The sequence below is a fragment of the Lampris incognitus genome, chromosome 4 (genome assembly GCF_029633865.1).
Source record: "Lampris incognitus isolate fLamInc1 chromosome 4, fLamInc1.hap2, whole genome shotgun sequence".
Taxonomy (NCBI): domain Eukaryota; kingdom Metazoa; phylum Chordata; class Actinopteri; order Lampriformes; family Lampridae; genus Lampris; species Lampris incognitus.
Window position 1 is genome coordinate 7862119 of NC_079214.1, and position 14276 is coordinate 7876394.

Here is a 14276-nt window from a genome sequence, read left to right on the forward strand (position 1 = left end):
ATCTTAACATCATCGTTTCCATACTCTCACCTCATTCCAACAGGTGAGCAAACATTGGCCGTCAAGCTGTGAAAACTCCGCTGTAACAATTCACCTTTCAAGCCGCTTCTTAAAACTCAGTCTGACATAAAGACTTGTAGTGTCTCCTGTTTGTCCGGAACACGTTTTCATCTCGTTTTGTCACCTCGTTTTGAAAAATGCAATGCAAATGACTTTATTATTGTTGTTATTATTGTGATTGTGATTATTATTATTTGGCAACAGACTTAGAACAGAAAGAGGAATGACGGTTATGCAATCCTCTGATTCTGTCATCTGAATCAGCGTGTTGCTGGGGTCAGAGGTCAGAGATGTTAAGGAGCAATGCACATTACAACCAGCAGGGGGCTCTACAGGAGGGCAATAGTGCTCAGAGAGACGTTTGACCAAAGAACACGTTGGTTCACCACAGCACGATAAGATACATGCTCAATGGTCCCGGTGTAGCGATCCCAGACAGCTGAATCAGGTCATCTGCACACACAGTCTAGCGGGAGAACCGCGTCAGGACTTATCCAAGTGACCTCGTCAGTCTCGTCACGTTAGCATATGAAACCAGTGTTGGATCCCCAGTCTCGGTTATACAACTGAAATGAAGCCATCCTTAAGCTCTGGGGTGAAATGAGGATCTAATGCTATGATCACCCTTCCAGGTACTTCAGTCTTAAAGATCTTGTCACTCAGATCTTACTTTTCTTGTCTATATCACAGGTACCGAAACTGGTGATCTAACTTCCGGTTTCATGGTCACGGTAATTTACATCATGAACACTTTATTTGTCATTTCATTTCGTGTACTTGTGCACATGAAATGAAACGAAATGCCGTTTGCCCAGCCCACAACAGTGCAACACAAAGACAAGAACACATATCCAAAAACTACAACAACGCACATATCCAAACTAACACATATATCCAAACTCACATACTATATCCAAACGAAACAAAAAGAAGTCACTGTCCAAGGGAACGAACGCCAGCCAGGATGACTGTCGGAACTGCCAGTCTGCATGGGCTAGCAGTTAGCTTAGCCCGCCCCGCTTCTGTGTCCTGTCAGACCGCCTTCGGTGTTTCCTCCTCGGGCGCAGCTCCAAGCAGGGGCCGTGGTCCGTGGGCCCACTGGACAAAGCAGACCAAGCTCTCCCAGAAGATCCAGCACCAGCTCTCCCAGCCAGACACCCTGGACACACCTCCCCACACTCCACACGATGACATAAAAAACACCGGTCAACACCAGGCGAGGCCACCGCCAGACCGCCCTCGGTGTTATCGGAAATGCCGGTCTGCATGGGCTAGCAGTTAGCTTAGCCTGCCCCGCTTCCGCGTCCCGTCAGACCGCCCTCGGCATTACCTCCTCAGGCGCAGCTCTGGGCAAGGCCATGGTCCCTGGGCCTAAAGGATGCAGCAGACCAAGCTCTCCCAGCTGATCCAGCGCCACTTCTCCCAGCCATCAAATGAAGATGAAACTTGGAAGCAGACGTGGACAAAGACACTTCATGGACGGTACTGGGTGAGGCCGCCACAAATGTGAATTCGCGCCGCCATCTTCCCGCACCGGTACTGGGTGAGGCCGCTGCAAACGCTGGTTTGGGTCGTTATGCCACTGTATTGTTGATAAGGGTGGGGATACCTGCCGTCAGAGACTGAAGAGGCCACTTAGACGAGGGATGAGACGTTTCTCTCAATAGCAATTATCTCCAGATGAACTGATTCAACCTTCCGGGACACGTGTCGTCCATTGAAACACAGTTTATCCTTTAAAATGCATCTCACTGCCTCCTTCAACACGTATTCACTCCATGATGAAGCCATGAACAAAAGTAGGAGGGAATGTGTTTTATTTGTAACTGTTAAATATATTTGTATGTATGTATATATGTATGTATGTATGTATGTATGTATGTATGTATGTAAAGAATGACTGATAGAGTCTTCTATTCTATCTTGTGTGACTTGTAATTAAGATGCTCCTCGGGTGTTGATATTCTAACCACACCCCAGCAGTATAATTAACGGTAAAGTCATAAAACGAGTGAGCTGTGTTGCTCATGGGGAAAACAATGGTAAATCAGCTGGAAAACTTGTTTAATTTCTGTCATGACGTGACTGTCGGTTGTAATGGGCAAGCCTATTGCAGATCATAATCCTCAGAGAAACACTTTACTGGAACAGTCTCATCTTTTTACACAATAAATCATTCATCAGAACACTAATTTAATGGTCTCTAGTGGTTATCTGCTCACGTGACCTGCACTAATCAACTTGTTAATGAAATATTTCGGTTGAAACGACCTTAACTGAATTCAGTTTCGCTGGCGTAGAGTGTACAAGCACAAATACACTCAAAAGAGGCCTGCGAGCTCCCAGAATGTGCCACAAGCCAAAAGCTAAACTATAAAAGAAGAAAAACTAAAGGAAGAAAACATAAACTATAAAAGAAGAAAAAATAAACTAAAGGAAGAAAACATTAACTATAAAAGAAGAAAAACTAAACTAAAGGAAGAAAACATAAACTATAAAAGAAGACAAACTAAACCAAAGGAAGAAAACATAAACTATAAAAGAAGAAAAACTAAACTAAAGGAAGAAAACAAACTATAAAAGAAGAAAAACTAAACTAAAGGAAGAAAACATAAACTATAAAAGAAGAAAAACTAAAGGAAGAAAACATAAACTATAAAAGAAGAAAAACTAAACTAAAGGAAGAAAACAAACTATAAAAGAAGAAAAACTAAACTAAAGGAAGAAAACATAAACTATAAAAGAAGAAAAACTAAACTAAAGGAAGAAAACATAAACTATAAAAGAAGACAAACTAAACCAAAGGAAGAAAACATAAACTATAAAAGAAGAAAAACTAAACTAAAGGAAGAAAACAAACTATAAAAGAAGAAAAACTAAACTAAAGGAAGAAAACATAAACTATAAAAGAAGAAAAACTAAACTAAAGGAAGAAAACAAACTATAAAAGAAGAAAAACTAAAGGAAGAAAACATAAACTATAAAAGAAGAAAAACTAAGCTAAAGGAAGAAAAACTAAACTATCAACGAAGAAAAACTAAACTATAAAGAAAAAATTAACTATAAAGAAAAACAATTATAAAAGAGGAAAAATTAAACTATACAGGAAGAAAAACTAAACTATAAAAGAAGAGAAACTAATCTATAAAAGAAGAGAACTAAACTTTAAAGGGAGAGAAACTAAAGTATAAAAGACTACAGTAAATATATGTTTGCGTGTAGAGACAAAAGCATGTGTGCGCCGTTTGTGTTTCTCTATCGTGACTTAACCAAAACCCATTCGAAACAAGAAACAAGAAATAGGTCAAGCGTTTGTTTTCTTCAGAAATCCAGAAATCTGATTACCGACCCAAAGCCTTTTCTGTGTGGGCTCAGCTCGGTCACACGGAGCCTCTTTTGATGCCGTGGATTTGGTGCATTTCGTTATACAACCTGCCCAGCGCCCTAAACGAGAGCCAAGTTTTAGGATTTTAAATCGCCAGTTTTTTTTATTATCTTTTAGGCCAGTGGTTCTCAATCAGGTCCTCAGGTCCCCAGGTATAATGGATGGATGGATGGATGGATGGATGGATGGATGTTAGCTTTATATTGAGCAATGCAGAAACAACAGTCCTCCACGAATCAGGAGCACTTTGTCATTTCATTTCATGTACTTGCATACATGAAATGACACGAAATGTCATTTTCCCCAGCAACACAAAGACAAAAACACATATCCAAAAACTGCAAGAACACACATACCAAACTACAAAAAAAATCACTGTCCAAAAGAACGAACACCAGCTAGGATGAGTGTCTGCAGGCTAGCAGTTAGCAGTTAGCTTAGCCTGCCCCACTTCGGCATCCTGTCAGACCGTCCTCGGTTTCCTCTTCGGGCGCAGCTCCAGGCAGGGCCGTGGTCCTTGGGCCCACTGGACGCAGCAGACCAGGCTCCCTCAGCCGACCCGGTGCTAGCTGTCCCAGCCAGACACCTTCGATACACCTCCCCACACTCCACAGGACGACACTAAAAACACAGTAAACGCTAGACGAGGCTGCCGCCAGACCGCCCTCGGTGTTATCAGAACTGCCGGTCTGCATGGGCTAGCAGTTAGCTTAGCCTTACCAGCTTCCGTGTCCTGTCAGACCGCCCTCGGTGTTTCCTCTTTGGGTGCAGCTCCGGGCAGGGCTGTGGTCCCTGGGCCCACAGGACGCAGCACACCAAGCCCCCCCCCCCCGAGCCGATCCAGCGCCAGTAATCTCCAATTTTTTATTTTTAATCATTTCCAATGCACACAGTTAAAGGATGTCAAATTTTGTCCGTGCATGTAAGACTGTAATACTGACCGGGTAAAGTGGACAACGGCCCCGGGGGCCCCGAAGCCCATGGGCTCTCCATGTTTAAATTGGTTTGTTGTAATTTGATACAATGCAAATTTCTTTGGGAATGTACACCACTGAAACACAATATCAGATGAATTGATAGGGGCCTTAAGAGGGGCCCATTTCCACTCTGTGTACATGCTCACCGTACAGGGAGTAGACAAACAGTTGGGTTGATCGGGGCCCCTCACACATTTTTGCCCCAGGGCCCTCTAGTAAGTAAATCCGGCCATGTGTGCGTGACAGTGAATTCAGACATTTCCAGGTTCATGAAATATCATCTATCATAGGCTGCCAGACAATAAAACAACCCCAAATATGATGCAAAACTTAATGTTGATATGAGTAAAAGCATTGGAGCGAAGCGTTTACACCACTACCTTTACTCCCACCACCTTCATTTTGTCCTTTCCTGACAAAATATGATTATTTAGAAGAAACGAGGCTTTGGGTCGTTTTAACGGGTCTGTTAGTAAAACGCAGATTAAAGAAGTGTGTTAAATGCCGGTGTTGGCCCTGCGATGGTTTGTCCTCATGTCTGGCAGTGCTGGTGACATGACGTCATCTTGGGTTGACCGAGGTTAAGTAAGGTCGCTAATCTCCTTCCCGGGAGCATCGACTCGGAAATCCTCTTGGTGGAAGGAACTTATTGCCGCAATTTGCTCTTTCACTTGTAAGAAACGGTTTGATTAACTATTCATGAACTACTACCATTAGTGCTTTTTAATATGAACTTGCCTCGCCACTTATTTTTACACCAAGGGTTCCAGTTTAATTCACCTGCTGATTCACCCCGAGGAGCCAGTTTAAAGCTGTTGGCTCCGGTGACATTCCCTGGCAACACTAACGTCGTTTACAACAGTAATTATTTAGGATGGCGGCACGGTGGCGCAGTGGTTAGCATGGTCGCCTCACATCAAGAAGGTCCCGTGTTCGAGCCCTGGGGTACTCCAACCTTGGTGGGTCATCCTGGGTCGTCCTCTTCACTTGATAAGTTTTAATGGGATATTTCTGGTGACCCTGATGACCTTTGACCCCAGCATTCCAAAGGCTGAGGCGGGATGGGGGACGGTGGCTGGAGTTAAACAGATGGGATGTCTTCTGTTATCTTTGTATTTTGGACCCAGAATACCAAATGAACTGATTTTTGGGGGATGTAAAAATGTGAAAAAATCGAAGCATTAAAACCTTTTCGGTCTCTGTGTGCAAATACAGGTATCAGTAGGGCTTCAACAGAACACCCCCCCCCTTCTCCCCAATTGTAACCGTCCATTTACCCCACTCTTCTGAGCCGTCCCGGTCGCTGCTCCACCCCCTCTGCCGATCCGGGGAGGGCTGCAGACTACCACATGCCTCCTCCCATACATGTGGAGTCGCCAGCCGCTTCTTTTCACCTGACAGTGAGGAGTTTCACCAGGGGGACGTAGCACGTGGGAGGATCACGCTATCCCCCCCCCCCCAGTTCCCCCTCCCCAAACAGCCACCCCGACCGACCAGAGGAGGCGCTAGTACAGCGACCAGGACACATACCCACATCCAGCTTCCCACCCGCAGACACGGCCAATTGTGTCTGTAGGGACGCCCGACCAAGCCGGAGGTAACACGGGGATTCGAACCGGCGATCCCCGTGTTGGTAGGCAACGGAATAGACCGCCACATCACCTTGATGCCCCAACAGAGCACATTTTAAACAAGAAGATAATGTTTTCGGCTGTTCACTGGTTAATATTAGTATCAATATTACCGTATCCCATCATTAATAACACCCGTAATAACAACACTACTGGTAATGATAGGAGGGAAAGCAGCAGAGGGAGGGACGGGTTCGAAAAGTGGTTTCTATGGTAACAGAATATTTTAAAAGTTATTAGAATTACAAGATTGTAAACGCACACAACGTGTTTTATTTCTCAATAATCAAACACTGAAAACATTTAAATTCCGGACCCGCTCGAAGGGCATGTCTCACATCACCAGTTTCTGTTGTTCAGTGGCGTGTGTGTGTGTGTGTGTGTGTATAAAGAAGGTAATTAGGTCACTGGTGTGTATGATGGATTAACAGGTCGTGACCTCTGAGTCGAACGGTGTAACGGACCTCCCTGAGAATTCTGCCTCTGTGACTGGAGAAACGACTTTGGAGTTGATTTCTCCACTGTCCTCCCTCTCATTCACGCATAGGTATTCTGTCTTGCTCCTTCTGACTTTCATTGCTCTTCTCTCCAGTGCATACCTCCACCTCTCCAGGCTCTCCTCCACCTGCATCCTACTCGCTACAGATCACAGTGTCATCCGCAAACATCATAGTCCAAGGAGACTCCTGCCTGATCTCATCTGTCAACCTGTCCATCACCATTGCAAACAAGAAAGGGCTCGGAGCCGATCCTTGACGTAATCCCACCTCCACCTTGAACCCATCTGTCATTCCTACCACACACCTCACCACTGTCACACTTCCCTCATACATATCCTGCACCACTCCTACATACTTCTCTGCCACTCCCGACTTCCTCATACAATACCACACCTCCTCTCTCGGCACCCTGTCATATGCTTCCTCTAAATCCACAAAGACACAGTGTAGTAACTCCTTCTGGCCTTCTCTATACTTCTCCATCAACCTTCTCAAAGCAAACATCACATCTGTGGTGCTCTTTCCTGGCATGAAACCATACTGCTGCTGCTGATCACCACCTCTCCTCCTCTTAACCTAGCTTCTGTTACTCTTTCCCATATCTTCATGCTGTGGCTGATCAACTTTATACCTCTGTAGTCCGTAAACTACTGTAGTAAACTTTGACACAACACACACAATAAATATCATGCAGGTTTATCGCTGTTAATATCTTGGGTGTTGGTGTCCATGTTAATATGTTGGGTGTTGGTGTCCTTGTTAATATCTTGGGTGTTGGTGTCCTTGTTAATATCTTGGGTGTTGGTGTCCTTGTTAACATCTTGGTTGTAGTGTCCATGTTAACATCTTGGTTGTAGTGTCCATGTTAACATCTTGGGTGTTGGTGTCCATGTTAATATCTTGGGTGTTGGTGTCCATGTTAATATCTTGGGTGTTGGTGTCCTTGTTAATATCTTGGGTGTTGGTGTCCATGTTAATATCTTGGGTGTTGGTGTCCTTGTTAATATCTTGGGTGTTGGTGTCCATGTTAATATCTTGGGTGTTGGTGTCCATGTTAACATCTTGGGTGTTGGTGTCCATGTTAATATCTTGGGTGTTGGTGTCCTTGTTAATATCTTGGGTGTTGGTGTCCATGTTAATATCTTGGGTGTTGGTGTCCATGTTAATATCTTGGGTGTTGGTGTCCTTGTTAACATCTTGGTTGTAGTGTCCATGTTAATATCTTGGGTGTTGGTGTCCTTGATAATATCTTGGGTGTTGGTGTCCATGTTAATATCTTGGGTGTTGGTGTCCTTTTTAATATCTTGGGTGTTGGTGTCCATGTTAATATCTTGGGTGTTGGTGTCCATGTTAATATCTTGGGTGTTGGTGTCCATGTTAATATCTTGGGTGTTGGTGTCCTTGTTAATATCTTGGGTGTTGGTGTCCTTGTTAATATCTTGGGTGTTGGTGTCCATGTTAATATCTTGGGTGTTGGTGTCCTTGTTAATATCTTGGGTGTTGGTGTCCTTGTTAACATCTTGGGTGTTGGTGTCCATGTTAATATCTTGGGTGTTGGTGTCCATGTTAATATCTTGGTTGTAGTGTCCTTGATAGTATCATGGGTGTTGGTGTCCTTGTTAATATCTTGGGTGTTGGTGTCCATGTTAATATCTTGGGTGTTGGTGTCCATGTTAATATCTTGGGTGTTGGTGTCCATGTTAATATCTTGGGTGTTGGTGTCCATGTTAATATCTTGGGTGTTGGTGTCCTTGTTAATATCTTGGTTGTAGTGTCCTTGTTAATATCTTGGGTGTTGGTGTCCATGTTAACATCTTGGTTGTAGTGTCCATGTTAATATCTTGGGTGTTGGTGTCCTTGTTAACATCTTGGTTGTAGTGTCCATGTTAATATCTTGGGTGTTGGTGTCCTTGATAATATCTTGGGTGTTGGTGTCCATGTTAATATCTTGGGTGTTGGTGTCCATGTTAATATCTTGGGTGTTGGTGTCCATGTTAATATCTTGGGTGTTGGTGTCCTTGTTAATATCTTGGGTGTTGGTGTCCTTGTTAATATCTTGGGTGTTGGTGTCCTTGTTAACATCTTGGGTGTTGGTGTCCATGTTAATATCTTGGGTGTTGGTGTCCTTGATAATATCTTGGGTGTTGGTGTCCATGTTAATATCTTGGGTGTTGGTGTCCTTGTTAATATCGTGGGTGTTGGTGTCCTTGTTAATATCTTGGGTGTTGGTGTCTTCATAAGGAGTTACTTCGTGTTACTGCAGGGTTTTTTTTTCCATTTTAGAAATCCCATGTCATTATACTGAAACAGGCTTTGTGGTTTTTCTTATAAACCCGTGTTTCTCCTGTAGCTGCAGCTAACAGGTTAGCACAGTGGACTCCATTTTGGTTTGTTTTATTATTTTTATTTTTTTGCCTTCTTCACCAGATGTGAACTTAAAGCAGCACCGGGTGACTTTTTGGGTTTCGGCAACATCTTTTATTCACCGTCGTGGAGACATCTGAGGTGTTTCGTTCCCCCCCCCCCCCATAGTAGGAATAATCCATAGCTCAAAATATTGTCCCAGAAAAAAGGAGCTATATTACCAGTCAAGGTAAAGTGAAGTTGCTGTACTTATACTGCAAACCCCAATTCCAATGAAGTTGGGACTTTGTGTAAAATATAAATAAAAGCAGAATTCAATGATTTGCAAATCCTTTTCCACCTCTATTCAATTGAATGCACTACAAAGACAAGATATTTAATGTTCAAACCGATAAACTTTATTGTTTTGGTTTTTTTTTGCAAATATCCACTTGAATTTGATGCCTGCAAGGATTTGCCAATCATTGTATTCTGTTTTTATTCACGTTTTACACAACGTCCTAACTTCATTGGAACTGGGGGTTCGTACACGCGTGCTGTTAAATTTCCCCCGGAGGTTTGGTGACAAAATTTGCAGTGATTGTGACATTCTCACATAGAGTCTACATTATGTCACCAAAATGAGTTTAACGAAGCTATGCTAATGCTAGGGCGGCACGGTGGCGCAGGGGTTAGCGCGGTCGCCTCACAGCAAGAAGGCCCTGGGTTCGAGCCCCGGGGTAGTCCAACCTTGGGGGTCGTCCCGGGTCGTCCTCTGTGTGGAGTTTGCATGTTCTTCCCACAGTCCAGAGACATGTAGGTCAGGTGAATCAGCAGTACTAAATTGTCCCTAGGTATGAATGTGTGTGTGTGTGTGTGTGGGCCCTGTGTGACAGTCTGGCGGCCTGTCCAGGGTGTCTCCCCGCCTGTCGTCCAATGACTGCTGGGATAGGCTCCCTTCATCCCCGCAACCCCGATTGGGATAAGCGGTTTGGATAATGGATGGATGGAGAAAGAGAATACTGGAGAAATCCATTCATGCATTTTCCAAACCGCTTATCCTGCTCTCAGGGTCGCAGGGATGCTGGAGCCCATCCCAGCAGTCATTGGGTGGCAGGCGGGGTAGACACCCTGGACAGGCCGCCAGGCTGGTCTTTGGACCGTGGGAGGAAACCGGAGCCCCCGGAGGAAACCCACGCAGACACGGGGAGAACATGCCAACTCCACACAGAGGACGACCCGGGACGACCCCCAAGGTTGGACTACCCCGGGGCTCGAACCCAGGGCCTTCTTGCTGTGAGGCGACCGCGCTAACCACTGTGCCACCGTGCCGTCTACTGGAGAAATATCTTCTTTAAATCCATGCAATAATTTATTGCAAGGGTAGTATCTATGTAATACCTTCATGCGAACTCCTTTTATTTTATTTGGGATGAGGAATTCATTAGGGTCTGGCCAAACTGGCTCTGCAAAGATTTCTGGAAAACTTAGCTTCCGTAAAAAAAGTCGATTTGAGAAAACGACTCCGATCTGAGGTCAGTGTTTTTCTGATTTGGCGATCATTACACGTGTAGAGTCTGACAGGTCTTTCCCACCAGGTAAGAGCTTGGGAATTTCTCCATATCTATATTACTGCACTTCTGATGAGAAACAGCAACTTTGCAGTAGCGGTCAGCAGCTGTGAATTCTGACCAGGGTGCGGCTATGGTGGCTGGTTATTCCAGAATCAGAATACTTTATTCACCCTCGAGGGGACGTTGGGTCCTATTAGAGACGCTCACGCCCTAGTAAAGAAAAGAAAAACTTACAAGATAACAAGAAAATAGAAACAAACAGAAACGACAAAAACAAACAAATAGAAATAAAAGATAAAATAAGAAATAGAAATAAGAACAAAATATATCAGCATATATGTGCACCAAGCTCCAGCATGGTGCACCTAACACCCTATCTATACGGCACTACCGCAGCGCACAACAAACAACACAAACAAAACCCGACAGGGCAAAACCAGTGGAAGGGCAGTCCAGTGACCATTAACGCCGAGTGTCTGACAGTCTGAAGGAGGAGTTGCAAAGTTTGATGGCCACAGGCGGGAATGACCTCCTGCGGCGCCCTGTAGTGCATTTCAGCAGAAGGAGTCTATTAATAAAAGCACTGCCGTGCCCAACCGGCACGTCGTGGAGTGGCTGGGAGACATTGTCCATGATGGCTCATCACCTCAACAGCGTCCTCCTCTCAGAAACCGCTGCCGGGGAATCCGGCTCCACCCCCACAACGCCCCCGGCCTTGCGGATCAGCTTGCTGAGCCTGTTTGCATCCGCTACCCTCAACCTGCTGCCCCAACACACCACAGCAAACAGGAGAGCACCGGCACCACCACATCCTGAGCGTTGTCTGGCAGATGGTGGAGCACCTCGGCCTCCTCAAACAGTAGGGACGGCTCTGCCCCCTCTTGCAGAGGGCATCGTGGATTTTGCGACCTGGTGCCGCTTTTAACACCTCACCGTTTCCGTGTCTGCCGCCCACCGATCTGCAATAAGCTTGTCGACGTCATCCCTAACACAAGTGAATGCCCGGAGAGCGTTGTCAGACCACGCTGAGTCGAGCGACATGAGAGAGGACGATATGTCGGAGGATCTATCAGGACGACTCTCACAACTTTTTGCCGACCGGTCCCCCGATTCTCTTCTTCCCCCGTGTGTCTCCGGCTCTCTCGTCTCTCTAGAAACCAGGGCAAGTTGAACATCTGCGTTGTGCGTCCCCATGCTAACGTTCAGCCCAAGTCAGCAGATGCTTCCTTCCGACAGACCCGCCCCGGGCCTCTGCCAGACTGTGTCAAAAGCTAATTGCTGAGGATTTTCCATCGGAGATATTCATGCTGCAGGACGAGCCGCCTCGTGCAGACCTTTATTTGGTAGCTCCTGCCACATGATGCGTGGCTCACGTGAAGACGAAAGTGGATGAATAAGGTTATGGGTGTTCTGTAGACAACATCCATCCATCCGTTATCCAAACCGCTTCTCCTGCTCACAGGGTCGCCGGGATGCTGGAGCCTATCCCAGCAGTCATGGGGCGACATGTAGACGACATTGGACGGGGGGGGGGAAAGCACAAAAGATCCAATTAAATAATAAAAAGTGAAACCTGAAATGTTGGGTCGAGTATGGACTCGGTTGCAGGTCCTGATTTTGAAGGTCTCGGTCTCGTCTCAGACTTCACAGTAGAATGACTTGGTCCTGGACAGCACAGACTCGGTATTACTTTTCAAGATCGGTTGAATACGAGACTTTAATTTACCTTCTTCTTCTTTTTTGCAGTGAATATCAGACTTCCCCCAAGGAGTTCAATGAAGTGCAGTCCAATCTGGTTTGTTGTTGTTGGGTTTTTTTTTTAATATTATCAATTTGTGTTTCTGGCTACACGGTGGCACAGTTGTTACCACGGTGGCCTCACAGCAAGAAGGTCCTGGGTTCGAGCCCCGGGGTTGTCCAACCTTGGGGGGTCGTCCTCCGTGTGGAGTTTGCATGTTCTCCCCGTGTCTGCGTGGGTTTCCTCCAGGGGCTCCGGTTTCCTCCCACAGTCCAAAGACCTGTAGGTCAGGTGAATCCGCATTACTAAATTGTCCCTAGGTGTGTGTGTGTGTGTGTGTGTGTGTGTGTGGGCCCTATGATGGCGTGGCGGCCTGTCCAGGGTGTCTCTCACCTGCCACCCAATGACTGCTGGGATAGGCTGCAGGATCCCGTGACTCTAAGTAGGATAAGCAGCTTGGATAACGGATGACTGGATGGAGTTTGTGTTTCTGAAACATTGGAGGATTGGAATCTGAGACCTTCCTTCCTTGGTGATGGAAAAAGTAAATAAATACCATTACAACGTTGGGGCATTACGACTTCAGGACGGGAGACCGCTACAGTTACAGTCATGGTGTTTATTGGACTTGCATTATCAGTCGTCACAGACGTTTTGTTCCCATTAGTCTTGAATTGGACTCACTTAAATGTCTTGGACTCGAGCTGGACCTAAGACCCCCTAAAGACTTAATCTGGACTGGGGTGGTCTTGACTAGAGGGTCTTATATGTACAGATGCAAATAAGAATTCCCATCCTCAGTCATTTGTAAAGACAGATAAATGTTTCGAAATGCGTCCACTGCGTCAGTGTGAAGTTGGACTATCGTGGGAGTTGAAGACATGAATCCTTATTAACCGCAGTTCCTGTTTGCCAACAGTTTAGTTTGCATCGAGTCAGTTAAACCATGTCGCTCTCTCCAAACTCTTTTGAAATCATTCTTATGGTTTTGCATAGTTCTTCTTCACGCATGCACCCGGGTTCTTTATGGTCTGTCGTCAGTTTGAGTTGTGGACTCATTTAACAAGCAAAGGACACTCCTATCAGGACTAGAGACACACTGACATCACTTTTCCACTGCTGATATCCGACTTAGAGAATCTTTTAAGTATCAGCCGATACCGAGTACGGATCACATCCATTACTTTGGCTGAAAAGTACAGATTGAGACCATTAGTCTGGGGTCAAAGGGCAAAATAATTGAGATGGCATCAGCGTTTATTGCCGCTATTAAAGCAAATAAAAGTTTCCGTGTGCCAAATCAGGTTTTTTTTTTCTTTAACATATCTTATTCGTGGCTTTTTAGATCGGATGTTAGTCTTGGGTAAAATCTGTGATACTGATACAGGTATTGACCCAATGTCCAGTATGCATTCCTAATCCAGAGCTCCATCCAAACAAAGAATCCATCCATTATCCAAGCCGTTTATCCCAGCTGGCGTCTCGGGATGCTGGAGCCTATCCCAGCAGTCACTGGGCGGCAGGCGGGGAGACACCCTAGACAGGCCGCCAGGCCATCACAGGGCCCACACTTTCACACTAGGGACTAGGGACTGTCACTAGGGACAATTTAGTACTGCGGATTCACCTGACCTACATGTCTTTGGACTGTGGGAGGAAACCGGAGCACCCGAAGGAACCCCACGCAGACACGGGGAGAACATGCAAACTCCACACAGAGGACGACCCGGGGCGACCCCCAAGTTTGGACTACCCCGGGGTTCGAACCCTTGACCTTGCTGTGAGGCGACTGCGCTAACCACTGCGCCAAACAAGGAATCGCTATACTGTTTTCCTGTAAATAGTAAATGGACTGCATTTATAAAGCCCTTTTCTAGTCTACGGACCAGTCAATGTGCGCCTCACGTTCACCCATTCACACACACATTCATACACTGATGGCGGAGGCTGCAGTGCAAGGCGCCGACCTGCTCATCAGGAGCAGTTAGGGGGTTCAGTGTCTTGCTCAAGGACACTTCGACACGCTCTCTGCAGGAGCCGGGGATTGAACCAGCGACCTTCTGATTCC